The following is a 17,841-nucleotide window of genomic DNA, read 5'->3' as shown; positions in this document are numbered from 1 at the left end:
CACTGATCATAGTAGGGGACTTCAACGCCCATCACGAGGAGTGGGGATACAGTACGAGGGACACGAAGGGACGACACCTATGGGAGGACATACAGGAGTTAGGCTTAACCCTGCAAACAGATCCGGGGTGCCCAACTAGGAGAGGGAATAGCGTCATGGCGGACACCACACCTGACCTCACGCTAACCAAAAACGTTAGGGCAGCCACTTGGATGAACACAGGAACGGACCTAGGAAGTGACCACCTCATTATCGCCACGACGGTACGCACGGGCATCAAAGATAAAGCGGGTAGACTGCCCAAAATCACGGAATGGGACAAATTCAGGGCCCAAAGGGACCAGCAAAATTGGGGAACCATCCAAAACATAGAGGAATGGACAGAAACCCTTAAGAAGCACGTGTCGGAAGCGACCGTAACTTTGAAGGGGCAATATGATCTAGAACTAGCAGACAACAAACTGCTGCACATGTGGGAGGCCAAAAATGGACTCGAACGCAGATGGAAGAAGCAGAGATGGAATAGGAACCTCAGGAGAAGAATAGCAAGACTAAATCGGGACATATAAAAATATGCACGACAGTTGTGTGAGCAAAACTGGTGCAGCAGGTGCGACGAGATGGAAAGGGGTATGAGCTTAACAAAGACCTGGAACCTATTAAGGCACCTACTCGACCCTACCAACTCTAAAACGCAGGCGAGCATTAGTCTAGCCAAGACAAAGCACATCTATGAGGGGACGGACGAGGAGTTCGTTAAAGAAATTATACAAACATATATAGGGGACACGAAGAGGGTAGAACTCCCAGAGTACCAGGGTCCCCCGATGGAGCTTTTAGACGGCCCAATAACAGAAGCGGAGGTAAGGGCGGAAATAATTAAGCTAAAGTCAAAATCGGCCCCGGGCCCGGACGGCATCACCAACAAAACCCTGAGGAACCTAGATGATGGCTCGATAACAGCAATCACTGCATATATGCAGAAGGTGTGGGAAACCGGAAAGCTTCCCGCGCAATGGAAAGAGGCGAACATCATACTCATTCCAAAGCCGGGAAAAGCGCCGAAGCTCGAAAACTTAAGACCCATATCCCTCACATCTTGCGTAGGGAAGCTAATGGAACACGTAATTCAGACAAGGCTAACCAGATACATGGAAGACAACGAGCTCTGGCCAAGCGAGATGATTGGCTTCCGCCCGGGGCTGAGTACGCAAGACGTGATGCTGAGGCTGCCGCACGACATAATCGAATCCCAATCCAAAGATGCAAAAGTAATCCTAGGTCTCGACCTCAAAAAGGCGTTCGATAACGTCAAACACGAGGCTATACTAGAGGAACTACATAGTCTAGAGGTAGGTCCGAGAACATATAACTATGTCAAGGACTTCCTAACTGGGAGAACAGCGAGGATCAAATATCAGGACATAGAATCAGGGAACATAGAACTGGGCAGCAGGGGCACCCCCCAAGGGTCGGTCCTATCCCCACTCCTCTTCAACATAGCAATGAGAGGGTTACCTAAATTACTTCAAGGAATAGAGGGTCTAAAGTTCAGTATGTATGCAGACGACATCAATGTCTGGATGGACAAAGGAGACGACGGGCAAATAGAAAGGAAACTCCAGAAGGCAGCAGACACTGTGGTAGAGTATGCAGCACAAAGAGGACTGGCATGTTCACCAGAGAAATCTGAGCTTCTGGTATACAACCCAAAAAGAAACAGGCTCAAGCAGGGTGAGGACTTTAAAATCACTGTGGAAGGAAAACTGGTGCCTAAGGTAGATATGATCAGGATTCTGGGCCTATTCATACAAAGTAACGGCTACAATGATGAAACCCTAAAAAGATTGGACAAGTTTGCGACGCAAGTCACGGGCATTTTCAGAAGGATATCGCTTAGAGGTAGAGGCCTCAAAGAGAAGAGCCTAATGAAACTAGTACAGGCATATATAATAAGTAGGATCAGCTACGCGACCCCCTTCCTCAAGATAGGGGCAACAGAAAAAAGGCAGCTTGATGCCATAATCAAGAAAAGCTATAAGAAGGCGCTGGGCTTGCCAATAAGCACCTCAAACGAAAGGCTACTAAATATGGGGCTTCACAACAACTGGAGTGAGATAGCTGAAGCGGTAAGATCAGCGCAGCTAGATAGGCTCAGCAGGACGAGCACCGGCAGAGCTATACTAGAAGCGGTCGACAGGCAAACCGACAGGGGGATGCAAAAGAAACAAGACATTCCAAAATGTGCTAGGGAAAAGATCAGAGTAGACCCATTGCCCAAAAATATGCACCCAGAATTCAACAAGGAAAGAAGGGAAAAGAGGGCAGAAGCCATGGCCAGAGGACTGGACAGTCTAGATAAGAAAGCAGTGGCATACACAGATGCAGCAAGTGGGAAGCTAGGAGCAGCCGTGGCCTCAGTGGTCAACGGAAAGGGGGAACCTGAGATAGCAGCATCCATTCGAAGCCGCAACCCGGAAACGGCGGAAGAAGTCGCAATAGCGCTCGCATGCGTAGGAACGCAGGCTAAAATTATAGCTAGTGACAGCAAAACTGCAGTCTACAATTATGGCAGAGGGAGGATTGCCTTAGAAGCAGCACAAATTCTAAAACAGAAGGAAATTGGGAGGGACGTACGCATCGTGTGGGTACCAGCTCACGCATCCATCCCTGGAAACGAGGCGGCAAACACCCTGGCTCGAGACCTCTACTTCCGAGCCAGGGGAGAGCCGCCCGACTGCAAGGACCTGGATGAGAGACTGATCAGCTATGCAGAAATAATAGAGAGCTATAGAAGTCAAAGGAGGATTTTCCCTCCGCCGGACAAAACACTAGGGAATAAAGAAGCTACAACTTGGCGTAGACTACAAGCTGGGAACTTCATAAACCCGGTGTGGGCATCACACGTATTTAGGGAAAAGGAAATAGAGGAAAAATGCAAAAAATGTGAGAATAGGGGGACCCTAGATCACATCATTTGGGAATGTACACACTCCCCAGGGATTAAAGAAGGAATAAATAGCAAGGAAGCCTGGGAAACCCTTCTGCAAAGCGCGGACCCCGCCGTGCAGAAAAAAGTCATTCACCTGGCGCTGGAGGCCGCAAGAGACCAAGAACTCTATGCCTGCCTTTAGATGCGAGGCTCCCGGCCCCCACCCCTAGGCCTGCGTGCCAGAGATGGGGAGTAGGGGAGCCTCTTCTCTGGTGGAAATAAAGGTTTTTGGAATGGAATGGAGGCAGGATTTTCATTTCAGATCGGCAAGCACGGTGTCCATCATCCGCAGGGACGTCGCAGGAGCCGAGCACAGGCCGAAAGGTAGCCCCCGCAATTCGTACCAACCGTCTGGTGTAGTAAATGCGGTCTTTTCCGGTCGCATTCTTCAACCTCGATTTTTCAATAGCGACTGCGTAACTCTTGCGATGACACGTGGCGTAGCGCAGCCGGTCCAGAGAGTAGCCAATTCCTGGCAGAGGATAAAAGTCTTTTTTGGTGACTTTGTTTAGACGTCTGTATTGAACACAGAAACGAAGGGTTCCATCTTTCTTTGCCAGTACAACAGGCGACGCTCAAGGGCTCGCCGACAGCTGTATCACGTCGTCCGGGAGCATTTCTTGAACATGTAGACGAATGGAACCACGTTCCTGCGAAGAGATCCGATAAGGCGGCTGACATAACGGTCGCTGGCTTGCGTCAACTATAATGCGGTGCTTTGTGAGCGGAGTCTGCCTAACCTTGGAGGTCGAGGCAAAAGAGTCGCGGAAAGATTGGATAATGCTCTCCAGGCAGCGTTTCTGATTAGACGGCAGGTTCGGGTTCGCGTCGGTTTTTATGGGAGTGGTCGGTGCCTCCACTGATGCCGGGTTTTGAGACAACGCGTGCTGTTCCGCGCATTAGCTGAGTTCATCGAAATACGCAGTAGCTGTTTTGCCAGGCAAACACTGAGGTTCACAACCAAAATTAGTCACCATAAGTTCGGTTCGTCCATTGTTCAGTTAAATAATTTCGCGAGCGACACAAACTTGCTGACCCAGGAGCAGCGAAATGTTTGTTTCAACGATGCCACGAGTGCCGATGCTGCTGTCGCACTCTACCGCAACAAACGTGCTGGCTGTTGACGTGATCAATATGGGGTCGTCACAGACGCTTAACTCAGTCCTGTGTGGCTTGGCATCGCCGACAGGGCGTTGGGTGGAAAACGACACGATTAGCTCCTGAAGGTTGATGACGGCACCGTACTCCCGAAGGAAATCCAAACCGAGTATCAATCAGGTCCTTGGAGCACTCGGGTAACACAGCAAAGCAACCAGGGAAAGTAACAGCACGGATCTGTATTCGCGAAGTGCGGACGCCAATCGGCGTCACCGCATGACCACCGGCTTTGCGGAGCTGCGGTCCAGACTAAGGGGTCAGAACCTTTCTGAGGGCCGTGGCTAACCGCTTGGTCATTACAGAAAAATCAGCGCCGGTATCCACCAGTGCGGTAACGTCGTGGTTGTCGGCGGCTACCGGAATTTCGGCGCAAACCAGTCGGTCGCAGCGCGCCGTTGAGGACGTCGTCGGTCGGATCGTCGGGTGGAGGCTCTTGACTCGGTCCAGTAGCGGCGGCCCTACCCTTGGAGGACGCCGTCTTTAGTTTTTACGATGTGGGGACGTATCTGAAACGGCCAGAGGACGACGGGCGGCTGGGCGAAGGGAACCGCCTTGGTGATGGCGATCGGGTCTGGCGTCGCTGCGAGGGCTGCACGTTATCGGCCACGTCTATGAGGCTGGCAAAAGTGCATGAATGTCACGTGTTTGATCGATATTGAAGTATATAAGTTGTGTTTTGAACCACTAGCGCACTTTTATCACACGAGGAAGACAGAAAAGTGTTTTGAACCACTAGCGCACTTTTATCACACGAGGAAGACAGAAAAGACAACCTGAATGTTGGAAGTCAAATGAAACCTGCGGCGCAACAGACGGCCAGCTGAGTTTCGGTATGTTTTGGGGTGCGGCGCGGTTATGCGTTCTGCGTGCCCCCATGGTTTCGTTAGACGCCTCGATTTAAAGGGCGGAGCAGCAGAGGACCTCCAAGTGCTCCTCGGACGAAGTTCGTGCAACGACATGAAACTGCGACACAGAAAGAAGAGCTGCTGATAGTCAACGTTCAAAGCGCCTCCACATTAGAAAACGCACCGCTCGGCGTGTTCGCATCGTCACCGTACCAAGACGCTCGGCTGCATAACCAGCCCTTTGAGGACTATTATTACAGAATTTAAATATGCCCGCACGTACCAGTCGCTACACATAAGTCGTGCACGTGACGTTGGCTCGGCGCTGAGAGCAACGCTGCTGACTCCTCAGCGCTAGGACTTTCTTGCCAGACCCGCCGCCTAAGCCCTCAAAAGCATCGCACGCTGTGTGGGGTTCAGGTCGCTGAACGCAGTTATTTGCGAGAACGGGATCCATGTAACCTTGGTGCAAGCGTAAACGAAGCGACGACGGCTGATAGAGGCCTTCAACATCCGGCCGGCAATAGTTTTCATTCTGGCTGCTGCTAGGCGGGAGCGAAGCGCTCGCTACCAGCAATCACGGAATCCTCGTTTCCGCTGCCGTTTTCGCATTTTGTCAGCAGAAAATCCCGAGTTTGAATCATAGCAGCGGGAAACAGAATCCAAATCCCTTAGGAATAAATGAGCCCTTCGCTGTCGAACAAGCGGCAACAAAGCCACAAAATTCTGAACTATGGGATGTTACCAAAAAAAATTGATAGCGTTGTCCTCAGTGTCCCTTTAAGCGCGAGCCATTCCAAGATCGCCTTCAGAGTGCTGGTGAAATTTCTCCCGTGCCTTCACTTCCGCCACCAATCAGATAACCTCCGCTTGGTTAGTTATATCCGTTTAAGGTGCACTGGCACAATGCTTTGAATTGCTGAGTGACCCCCTCTAACACAACCATAGTGTTCAGCCGTTTTCTCTTCTCCACATGCAACGCATAACGTGTCCATCTTAGGTACTTTACTCGGAAACTTCTTAGTTCGCAATACTCCCGTCCTGGGTTTTAACAACAAAGAGCTCCGTCTAAAATTATCGTAGACATTTTCTTTTCAAATTTTCTACAACGTTTTGTGTTACATATGCCAATTTTACCTGCATTCCAGTTTTCCACGGACCCCTCTCAGTGTCTGTAACCATTTTCTTAACCGATAATTCCAAGTGTGCCCCCTCTCCTCTCAAGAGTCTGAAGACTTGCGGTTCATGACGTCAGTTGAGCGCACACGCAACGTGTCGTACATTACCTGCAATCACTGATGTGTACGGCAGCTTTCATCCGAGAGGATTCTGCCGTGAAGGGCATCTCAGAGGCTGCAGCAAGAACAGCTGACTGCTTCTGCTCAGACACTGCCCGGCCCCTTCTCGTTCTGCATCCGGCGACAGCAAGTTTGATGTGTGCCACGCTTGGCCAGCACCACGAAGAAAGCTGAGCCGACATGAGAGCGCCGAAATCCGCTTAAGACATGGCAGCAACGTGCTCTCCTCCCCCGCTTCTTTCGTCTACGCGCCTCTGAAGCGCGTTTTCTACTTTTTCCACCTTCCACACACGCACGCTTAGGGTCACTGGAAATCCGGGATTGAGCGGGAATGCGGCTGCCGGTGCATACCGTTCTCAACACCTTTATGGCTTCCTGTGTGTCTGCCTTCACGTCCTTATCATTCGCGATAACTTCGAACCCTTAGCAGCTACCGTAGCCAACTTCGACGATATCCTGAACACTTGGGTGAAGCAGGAAATAAATTTAATTTCGTTTGTAACTCGCTAAACCTGTACCTTTATGAGGGTTCTAGAGCACTACCCAGAGGACTGCTCTGCGCGCGTCAGCTGCACAAGCTGGTATTCGCTGCTGTGACAACACTGGACTGCAGCAGCCACGTGCCTCCAATTTCCGGCGGCCCGAAGGACAAGAGTGCGGCACTGTGAAAGCTTTTTCAATGACCACACACGAATAGGTCGTTGCGCCAGCTGTCTAGACGGGAGCCCCCTACCAGGGCCTCCGATCGCGCCGCCACCTATCAGATGTGCTACGAAGATCCACCCCAATGAAGCATTATTTGGGTGCCCTTAGCGGAGTAGGCTCTCCTGTTTCTATTACAGACACCATGGGAAGACATTAGAAAGAGAAGCCACCCTCTGCGAAGGGAACACTGTTGGGAAAAGCCTCATGAGAGGGCAGCATAAATTAAATGCACGCGAGTTGTGATCGTAATCTTTTTAATGCGCAGGTTCAAGAGAGCGGTGCACTTTCCATTCAGTCGCGGCTCCTGTGATGAATCAGGCCAGGTCCTTGAGAGCAGCGTTACCATAAACTCAGGCCCGGAGAAATCTTTTCTGCCTTTTTATTCGTTTTCAGGCATCGCAGTCCAATAGCTCCAACAGCTGCATCAGGACGCCAACCTTGCGCTTCTGTGTCGAGCACTCTTCCCGCAAATCCCGGACGACGCTTTCAAGCTGCTGCACACGATCCTTCAGTTTTTTGTTCTCCTCCTTTGCGCTGCAGAGTTCTTTCTTTATGCGCTCCACATCCTGTAGATCCTCCGAATGCGAGTCCGCATCCTTCAGAGCCTCCGAATGCGTCTCCAGAGGAAAAACGAGCGTGAGCATTTTTCTCAGAAAGTCCTCCCTACGCTTGCCTCTGAACTTTTTGTACATAAATCTCGCGGTTGCGCAGCGGGCGCTTAGACGCTTTTCTAAATCTGGACATGACTGAGCGTGGACGCCTCCACTGGTCGTGCGCGAGAGACAGATGTCAACCCACGTTTTATCGGACATGTACTTCTCCCTCCCCATGTCGACGGCAACGCTATTGGGCAGCTCCAGCACGATTTTATCCTGAAGGGCAACGAAACGGACTTCGTTTTCCGCGCCAGACATAATTTGCAGGGTGGTCCGGAGCTAGCAAAACAACCAGAACAGAAATTTGACCCTCCTTCCGCTCGCCACTGTAACACAAGATCACGCAGACAGTTTTCCAACAAATCTGGTTCCTACGACAAGCAGAACACAGCCAGGTCCGTTCTGAGCGACGAGATGGCGCGAAACCTTTCAGGGATGTCGTTGTTCAAGAAGCCACTGCAACACAATCTTTCCACAATCTCTCAGGTTGCTTTTATCCTTGAGTGGGGGAGAAGGCGAAGATGTCGGTGCCAACTGCAGTTCTCGGCAGCGCCAGAGAACAGGGCAGCTGCTGGTCAACCACAAACACAGGCAGGGAGAGACGACGCAGTCCGCTTCACCGCAGCATTTGCTCTGAAAAGATGAGAACGCCCAAATGTTAGGAATTTGACAACGCTCCCAATGACATAAAACAAAAATTAACAGAACAGCATCCGGCACACGACGAGTCGCTTCGGAGGCGATTCGTCCCACCATGGGCAGTTATTTCAGGTGGAGGCGAACAGTACCCGTACTGGACGCACAGAAGCGGTCAGCCGTACAAGCATGACATTCTTTAAAAAGAAATTCTTTTCTCTCTTAGTACCACTTTATTTAAGTTAGTAATAGCTGGTTTGGTTTATGGATTGGCTTATGGGAGTTTAACGTCCCAAAGCGACTCAGGCTATGAGGGACGCCGCAGTGTAGGGCTCCGGAAATTTCGACCACCCGGGGCTCTTTAACGTGCACTGACATCGCACAGTACACGGGCCTCTAGAATTTCGCCTCCATCGAAATTCGACCGCCGCGGCCGGGATCGAACCCGCGTCTTTCGGGCCATGCAGCCGAGCGCCATAACCACTCAGCCACCGCGGCGGCTAAGTTGGTGATAGCGAGCTTCGCAAGCCATACTTGACGGAAAGATTTCCGAAGAACAGAAATAAGTCAACGCGAGAAATCCCTGAACATGAGGAGATTGTATGGTTAACGGAGGCAAAAATAAGCAGCCCTTCTTTGGCAATGTAAGCAAATGTGCTAGTTTTTACCTGGAAAAGTGTGACCACGCTGCGTCGTGTCTAGAAGCTTTATATTCCTGTTACACAGCCAGTCTCAACTGTGGCTCAGCTTTCCAACTCGCGTTGAACTCAACAGCAGCGGGCTGCCGTAACACAGCACATTTCGTTAAAGGGGCCATGAAATCCTATACACAGGCGCTCGGATACTGATCCGGAGCACCCGGATTCGAACCCGACCGCGGCAGCCGCATTTCGATGGAGGCGAAACGCAAAGACGCTCGTGCGATGCCAGTGCACGTTAAAGATCCCCAGGTGGCCGAAATTATTCCGGAGTCCTCCACTACGGCACTTCTTTCAGTCCCTTCTTTATCCCTTCCCTTACGCGCGGTTCAGGTGTCCGCCGAGATGTGGGACAGATACTGCGCCGTTTCCTTTCCCTAAAGACCAACAACCAATCTGACAAGAAAAGCACACGACCGATCGGTATTTCAGCGCTCGTCATCCCCCCGAAAAAGTTTTAAGCTAGCTTCATTAGACCCACCGCGGTGGCTCAGTGGTTAGAGCGCTGGGCTACTGATCTGGAGTACCCGGGTTCGAACCCGACCGCGGCGGCCGCGTTTCAATGTAGGCGAAACGTTAAGGTGCCCGTGTGCTGTGCGATGTCAGTGCACGTTAAAGATCCCCAGGCGGACGAAATTATTCCGGAGCTCTCCCCTACGGCACCACTTTCTTCCTTTTTTCTTTCACTCCCTCCTTTATCCCTTCCCTTACGGCACGGTTCAGGTGTCCAACGCTATACATGCAAGACAGACACTGCGACATTTGAATTGAATTGAATTGAAAATTTATTTCTCCACACACATTACAGTGGAAAAAGGGGACACTGGGCAAAAAGCTGCATAATGCAGCTTGAAGTAGCACCCAGTGCCCCATGAATACGACAGCAGTCTGTTTCGCAAACATCAGGCTGAAGTTGAGCTGAATATATCCATCAAAACAAACAAAGAAAAAGGACAACAATAGTGTAACCCTGACCGCGTACACAACAGAGATGCACATAAACAATAGGAACAATAGACAATATAATACACCAAACCTATTTACATTGATGCCAAAATAATTCGAAAATGCACATGATAGATAATAACTGTTTCTTTGAGATGTCTTCTATACAAACATTATTTTCTGCCAATGTGTTGAGGTAATTTCCTAGGTTATAGGATAAGGACTGTTTACGGTATAAAGTACGGCAAAAGGGTAGAAGCCAAGATAAAAGACATCGGGTATTGTACACTGGTGTGTACTGATGTAGATTAAAAGCTGCAAGGAACAGTTGATTGTTTGTTTTAACTGCATTTTTTTATGCACATAACAATATGAACGGGTGCAATATATCAACAGACAAAATACCATATTGTTTAAAGTAAGGAAACGCATGGGAATGCCATGGTACATTTGCAATCAATCTGACAGCACGCTTCTGTGCAACTAAGATCTTGTGTTTGTTATGTTTTGTTGTGGTACCCCAGACACTTATACAGTAGGTAATGATTGGAAGTAAGTATGCATTATATATAAGAATCTTTATCTTTGTTGGAAGTGTGTATCTATGTCGACACAGGGCACCATTGACTCGGTTCATTTTCTTGTGGATAGTGTTTATATGTTTGTCCCAACTCAGGGTTTCCGTGAGCACCACACCAAGGCATTTTATAGTGTCTACAATTTCAATTCTAGTGTCACCCAGCATGAGGTCAAAACTCATTGAGATAGGCTTGTTCTTTGGACGGAAGATAATGGCATTAGTTTTCTTAGCATTTACTCTTAAGCAATTCTTTCTCGACCATTCGCACAAATATTCTAAAAATTGGTTTCCATACAGTAATAGATTTCTTTCATTATCACTGGGCAAAAGCATTGTGAGATCATCGGCGTAATATTAGTCACAGGTAAGGGCATGTAAAATATATCATTAATATAGATATTGAAGAGTAAGGGGCCTAAAATGCTGCCCTATGGGACTCCAGAAAAAAATAGGTTTTAATGTTGACGATGTGCGGTCATTGACAACCATTTGCATGCGGTTTTCTAGGTAGGATTCCATTAAGGATAAACCTGTTCCTCTGATTCCATAATGGAGTAGCTTATGCAGTAGTAGACGATGGTGGACTCAGTCAAACGCCTTTGTAAAATCAATATAAATTCCAAGAACGATTTTTCGGTCCTCAAAAGAATCTATGATCAGTTCCTTTTGTTTATTAAGCACGATCTCTGTTGACCTCCCTTGCCTGAATCCGTATTGACAGTCAGAAAGCACGGAGTGTTTTCCTAAAAATTTGGTTATTCTGGTATAAATAATTTTTTCTAGGCCCTTGGATAGTACAGGAAGAACTGAAATGGGTCTATAATTGGACAGTTCTGTTTTCGCACCACCCTTATATATAGGCACAACCTTAGCGATTTTCAATTGGTCTGGAAAAGTTCCGGTGGAAAGAGCAAGATTGTAAATGCCTACCAGTACCGGTGCGAGTAAGTTAATCACATACTTGAAAGGCCTGATTTGAAAGCCGTCTTTGTCCTCTGCTTTACTAGTTTTTAGGTTTGTGAATACCGTTATTATTTCGTGCTCTGTTACAGGCTCAAAAAACATCGACTCAGGAACACTTGGCGTTTGATAATCATACCCTGTGGCACCAGTAAAAGGACCGCAAAGGTCCTTTGTGAAATTAACAAAAAAACTGTTTAGTTCATTTGAAAGCTCTTCGCCCTTAATAAGTTTACCATCCCTTATGATACTATCAATTGCAGTCTTTGTATTAAAATTCAAAATTTTATTCAGATGATCCCACGGTTTAAAAGTTTCGCTTGGCGATCTAGAAAACTTTTCTAGCTTCATTAGCACCGACGAAGATATCGGCGATTAAAAAGGATGCGCCCACTCGCCCCCCTAGACTCATACACGCATGCGAGCCACAGAAAAAAGGGCAGGTCGAGATTGCACCCCTCCGCGCCCCATCCTGCTCTTGTCAACTGGGAACACCCAATAAGAAGGCTCCCACAGACTGCTCACTGACGTCATTCGGGTACGCGGTGTGCGCTGAGATGTCGAGCAGCGATTTTTAAAATTTGTAATTTATAGGGTCCATGCGAGGTTTTAAAATTGACTCGAATGCTCACAATTAAGGACCCTCTCCACAGATATGTTGCACTAGAGCATGGCTGGCCAGATAGGCACATACAAAGAATCATAAAGAAGGAATCTATTTAGTGAACAGCAGCAATGTAAAGTGAACTAGAAGTGAGAGTTTTTTCATTCTTCCAAGAGCATCATTCCTCGAATTCTCCACAGGCTGGCGCCAAATGGCAACAGTTGCCTGCATCGCGCACCTCTTCTATAACATTAGGGAAGCTGTCTTTAGAAGCAGAAAAAGAAAGGGGGGGCTGTAATAATGATGACACAGTCGCGAGCCGCACTTGAACCCGCGAGAAGCTGCGAGCCGCAGTTTGGCCACCCTCGCACTAGGGTATCGAAAATTGAAAATTGGTTTCTGAGGAAAGGAAATGGTGCAGTAACTGTCTCACTGTCATAGACAATAAGGAGGCCAAAATAAAATTATGAAGGAAAGAGGGTGAAGAATACGAGGTGGATTAACCGAAGAATAAAGAAGATGAAGAAGCATTCGGTAAGGTGGAGAGAGATGATTGGTGGAGAAGAGAAGACGACCACAAGGCTTACATGTACTAACGCGAAGGCTATAAAAGGGCGAGTGAGAGCGAGGCACAGGAGTGGGGGGGGGGCAGCAGAGAAGCGGAGGCTCAGGAGAGTCAGGGACGCATCGGCTGGAAGAGAGCGACGCGGCTACTGCTCCGGTGAGCTCGCGTTCTACGGCTTCGCATCGTGGACTTGCCGCCGCGCCCGAGCCCGTTCCAGGGAGTCAACGAAGGACGCTACCACTTGCTACGGCCAGGGGTGTCTCCAGCGATGTTGACACCCATCTGGGTGGTGCCCCCAACGCCAACAACACCGGCATCACCTCCACAGGCTCATGGACCGGGAGTTTGTACGACGCAGCCAGCAACGCCGCCTCGACGCCGGCTACTGGATCAATACAACACCGCAGCCGCACCGAACCAACCGTAAGCACGAACGCCGACCACTAATAGTAGAATGCTAGTAGACGCTGGTAGAAGTGTGCCCGGGTCGTGTGTATTTATAGTCTTTGTGTTAGTTTTGTGTTCTAGTGTGTGTGTGTCACGTAGGGGGCTTTAAATGTGCGTCTGTGTGTGTACACCTGTCGCCTAGTCCATTCTTTCGGTCCGAGTGTTCTCCGGAGAGATCCGTGACACTCACATATCTCGGTGGACACCCGAACCGCGCCGTAAGAGAAGGGATAAAGAAGGGAGTGAGAGCGAACTCTGCGGCGCCTGCAGAAAGGGACTCTTTCGTGTCTTGCCATAGCGAAACACTTTGATCCCAACAAGATTAGCGTTGCCTGCACTGTGGAGAGACCTGCGATATCTTTCACATGGTGTCGGTATGTACTGAAAGTCCTCACCTTCCCCCTTTCCCCACCTCTACACGAGAGGCACGGAAGACTGCCTTCCACAACTGCTTCACACTGGAGTCCCAAATGGCTCTGGTAAAGCGGGCGCGAGACGGGGCTTCGATCCTCGTGCGGTGTCCCGGACTAAGGATACCGACCATCTTATGACTCACAAACTCCCTTTTTTGAGCATTAAAATTTTTTTCACCGCCACCACCGGAATAATTTCGACCACCTGGGGATCTTTAACGAGCATTGACATCGCACAGCACACGGGCGCCTTTTGCGCTTCGATGGAGGCGCTCAACCTGGCATTGTACAGGATGTGTTGTGTTTTATGGCACATAGGCAACTAAGGCCATCATGCGCCAAGCACAACGTACAGGAGAAGTCTTTTGCTGAATTTTATAGAAATATGAAAAACATCCTTGGTGTAGAGGGCCTCAAATGATAGTGCTATGTAGTGAACAGATAGGGAAGTTTTTTAGAAATAGGTACTACAAGAAGCTTTCAAGAGGGTTGGGTAACCTCAGCAGCTATCCTTGGCGTACAGGATGTGGACGTCCTCAGAAACGTGCTCTGCAGCGACCACGAAATGGTAAGGTCTCCAATTAGCTTAGACTTGAATAGGGAATGGAAGAAGCTGGCGAAGAGGAAGTCCATTAACGAGTCAGCGATAAGAAGGAAAATAGAGGAATTCATGATATTGCTGCATGACAAAAATTCAGCCTTAGCTGGGGAAGACGATAGTGATATTCATACAATGAACGATAATCTGACAGCTATCATTACGGAGTGCGCAGAAGTAGGCGGTAGGACGGTTCGACAGGATACCGGCAAGCTATCTCAGGAGACGAAAGATCTGATTAAGAAACACCAAACCGTGAGGGCGTCTAACCCTAAAGACAGAACTAGCAGAGATCGTGAAGTAAATAAATGAGCTCAAGGTAGCTGACATAAGGAAGTTCAATATGGAGAGATTTCAGTATTCTCTAAAGAATGGAGGTAGCCTGAAAGAGGCGAAGAGGAAACTAGGCATAGGTAAAAACCTGAGTCACTGAGGAGATAAACTTCAAATATTGATCAGTGTGTTGGACACACAGAGCAGTATACGGTGGGTCTAAAAATTAACATGCAGACAACGAAAGTAATATTCAACAGTCTAGCATGGGAACAGCAGTGCACAATTGGCAATGAAATGCTGGAAGTGGCAAAGGAATACGTCTACTTAGGGCAGGTAGTAACACCTGATCTCGATCACGAAAGGGAAATAACTAAAAGGATAAGAATGGAGTGGAGTGCATATGGCAGGTTCTCTCAGATCATGAATGGCAGGTTACTAATATCCCTAAAGTGAAAAGTGTACAACAGCTGTATCTTACCGGTACTCACCTACGGTGCAGGACCATGGAGGCTAACGAAAAGGGTTCAGCTCAAGTTAAGGACAACACAGCAAGCCATGGAAAGAAAAATGTTAGGTGTAACATTAAGAGACCGGAAGCCGACAGAGTGGGGTGAGGAAACTAAAGCGTGTTAGTGACATCCTAGTCGAAACCAAGAGGAAGAAATGGGCTTGGGCAGGGCATGTACTGCGAAGGCAAGATAATCGCTGCTCCTTAAGTGTAACGGAGTGGATTCCAAGAGAAGGCAAGCATAGCAGCGGGCGGCAGAATCTTAGGTGGGCGGATGAGATTAGGTAGTTTGCAGGCATAGGGTGGGCACAGCTGGCAAAGGACAGGGTTAATTGGAGAGACATGGGAGAGGCCCTTGCCCTGCAGTGGGTGTAGTCAGGCTGATGATGATGATGATGAAAAACCAGATGCATGCATTAAGAGACAAGCAGAGCAATGTCATTAGCAATATGGATAAGACAGTTAAAGTAGCCTAAGAGTTCTACACAAATCTATAGAGTAGCCAATGTAATCAGGGCGTTAATGAGAGAGACAGTAGTGCACAATATGTTTGGTTTTTTGGTTCGGTTTATGGGAGTTAAACGTCCCAAAGCGACTCAGGCTGTGAGAGACGCCGTAGTGAAGGGCTCTGGAAATTTCGAGCACCTGGGGTTCTTTAACGTGCACTGACATCACAGAGCACACGGGCCTCTAGAATTTCGCCTCCATCGAAATTCAACCGCCGCAGCCGGGATCGAACCCGCGTCTTTCGGGCCAGCAGCCGAGCGCCATAACCACTCAGCCACCGAGGCGGGACAACAATATGTCATCCCGCCAGTAATTAAAGAGGAATTAAAGAAAGCCTTAGCAGCAATAAAAAGGGGAAAAGCAGCTGGTCAGGATCAGGTAACAGGAGATCTATTGAAGGAAGGAGGGGAAATTGTGCTAGAAAAACTAGACACCTTGTATACGCAATGCCTTATGACCTCGAATGGACCAGAAGCTACCAAAAACGCAAACATTAGTTTAATTCATAAGAAAGGAGACACCAAGCAATTGAAAAATTACAGACCGATCAGCATACTGTCCGTTTCCTACAAGGTATTTACTAAGGTAATAGCTAACAGACTCAGAGCAACCTTAGACTTTAATCAACCAAATGATCAGGCAGGCTTTCATAAAGGATATTCCACAACAGACCATATTGGCACTACCAATCACGTGATATAGAAATGCTCAGAAATTCACAACGCCTATATATAGCCTTCATTGACCACACGAAAACATTCGACTCAGTGGAAACCTAAGCAGTCGCAGAGGCATTGCGGAATCAGGCTGTGCAAGAACCTGACATCAAAATATACAGGAACTGCAAAGCTACCACAGTCCTACATAAAGTCAGCAATAAATTCCAATAAGGAAAGGCGTCAGGCAAGGAGACACGATTTCGCCAATGCTATTCACCGCCCGTTTACAGGAGGTATTCAGCGGCCTAAATTGGGAGTAGTTTGGGATAAGAGTTCATGGAGAATACCGAAATAATCTGCGATTCGCCCATGATACTGCCTTGCTGAGTCACTCAGGAGATGAACTACAAAGCATGATCAATGATTTAGACAGGCAGAGCAGAATGGTGGGTTTAAAAATTAACATACTCCAAACCAAAGTAATGTTCAACAGTCTAGCAACGGAACAGCAGTTCATACTTGGAAGCGAGGTGCTGGAAGTGGTGAAGGACTACTTAGGGCAGGTAGTGACAACTGATCCGGATAATGAGAGGGGAATAACTAGAAAGATAAGAATGCGATGGAGTGCATATGGCAGGTTCTCTCAGATCATGAATGGCAGTTTACCAATATCCCTCAAGAGAGAAGTGTACAACAGCTGTATCTTACCGGTACTCCCCTATAAGCCAGGAACGTGTAGGCTAACGAAAAGGGTTCAGCTTAAGTTAACAGCGCAGCGAGCCATTGAAACAAAAATGCTAGGTGTAACGTTAAAAGGCCGGAAGCAGGCGGAGTGAGTCAGGGAACAAACGTGGGTTAATGACATCCTAGTCGAAATCAAGAGAAGAAATGGGCTTGGGTAGGGCATGTACTGCGAAGGCAAGATAACCACTGGTCCTTAAGGGTTACGGAGTGGATTCCAAGACGAGGCAAGTGTAACAGGGGGTGGCAGAAGGTTAGGTAGGTGGACGAGATTAAGAAGTTTACAGGCACAGGGTGGGCGCAGCTGGCAAAGGACAGGATTAATTGGAGAGACATGGGAGACGCCTTTGCCCTGCAGTAGGCGTAGTCAGGTTGATGATGATATCGCACAATACACATACCTCTGTAGCACTTCGCCTGTATAAAAATGCGACCGCCGAAATTGAACCCGCGTCTTTCGGGTTAGCAGGTGAGCACCGTACTGTACCATCGTGGTGGCTCTGCAGTTTTGAGTAGAGCTATCCAAATTTCGGTAGAATAATCGAACATTGTAGCACGGTTTGAGCCCACCAAAGAAAAGAAAACAGTATGAACACTTCATATAAGCTGAATCTTGAAGCCGATATGCCCCACATTGAAACTGCCTAATGAATGCAAATTTTATTAATAGGCACTGTAGTTTTTCTAACAGTGGTACAAAGCAGAAAAAGTATATAGTCTGCAACAATGAACCTGAAATTTCAAAATGCTGGCTAAGACATTTGTTTATCTATTTATAATCCTTTCATGACTCCACAGTGTTGTTGAAATGCCTGGACGGCAGCACGGCGCAGGCTCTTTGCAAATCCGAAAATACTGGCGGCACTACCCCCGAACTATACATAGCTGCGCTGACACTTATGACAGGCAAAAATGCTCCCAAATGCACGGTCCGATCGTCGTGGTAACATATTTTGAGTTACCGCAGACCCACAGATGCAGCATTCGACCACGGGCTGGTGAACGTAAAACTGTTCCAATTCATCTTTATTCTATATCTGCCATGCCCTC

At 48.3% G+C, this 17,841-nt stretch overlaps 1 long non-coding RNA gene across 1 annotated transcript in view; it reads right to left on the bottom strand.

The window, feature by feature from the left end:
• Positions 1 to 6,762: 6,762 nt before the first annotated feature.
• LOC144106243 (uncharacterized) overlaps positions 6,763 to 17,841 on the bottom strand; it is an 85,523-nt gene continuing 74,444 nt past the window's right edge. The window contains exon 2 of the long non-coding RNA XR_013308940.1: positions 6,763 to 8,287. This is a non-coding gene — a long non-coding RNA (uncharacterized LOC144106243). The remainder of the gene's footprint in view (positions 8,288 to 17,841) is intronic.

This window comes from Amblyomma americanum, chromosome 10 (genome assembly GCF_052857255.1).
Source record: "Amblyomma americanum isolate KBUSLIRL-KWMA chromosome 10, ASM5285725v1, whole genome shotgun sequence".
Classification (NCBI taxonomy): domain Eukaryota; kingdom Metazoa; phylum Arthropoda; class Arachnida; order Ixodida; family Ixodidae; genus Amblyomma; species Amblyomma americanum.
Note: the sequence above shows the minus strand (reverse complement) of the source record. Positions and strands in the feature narration are given on the sequence as shown.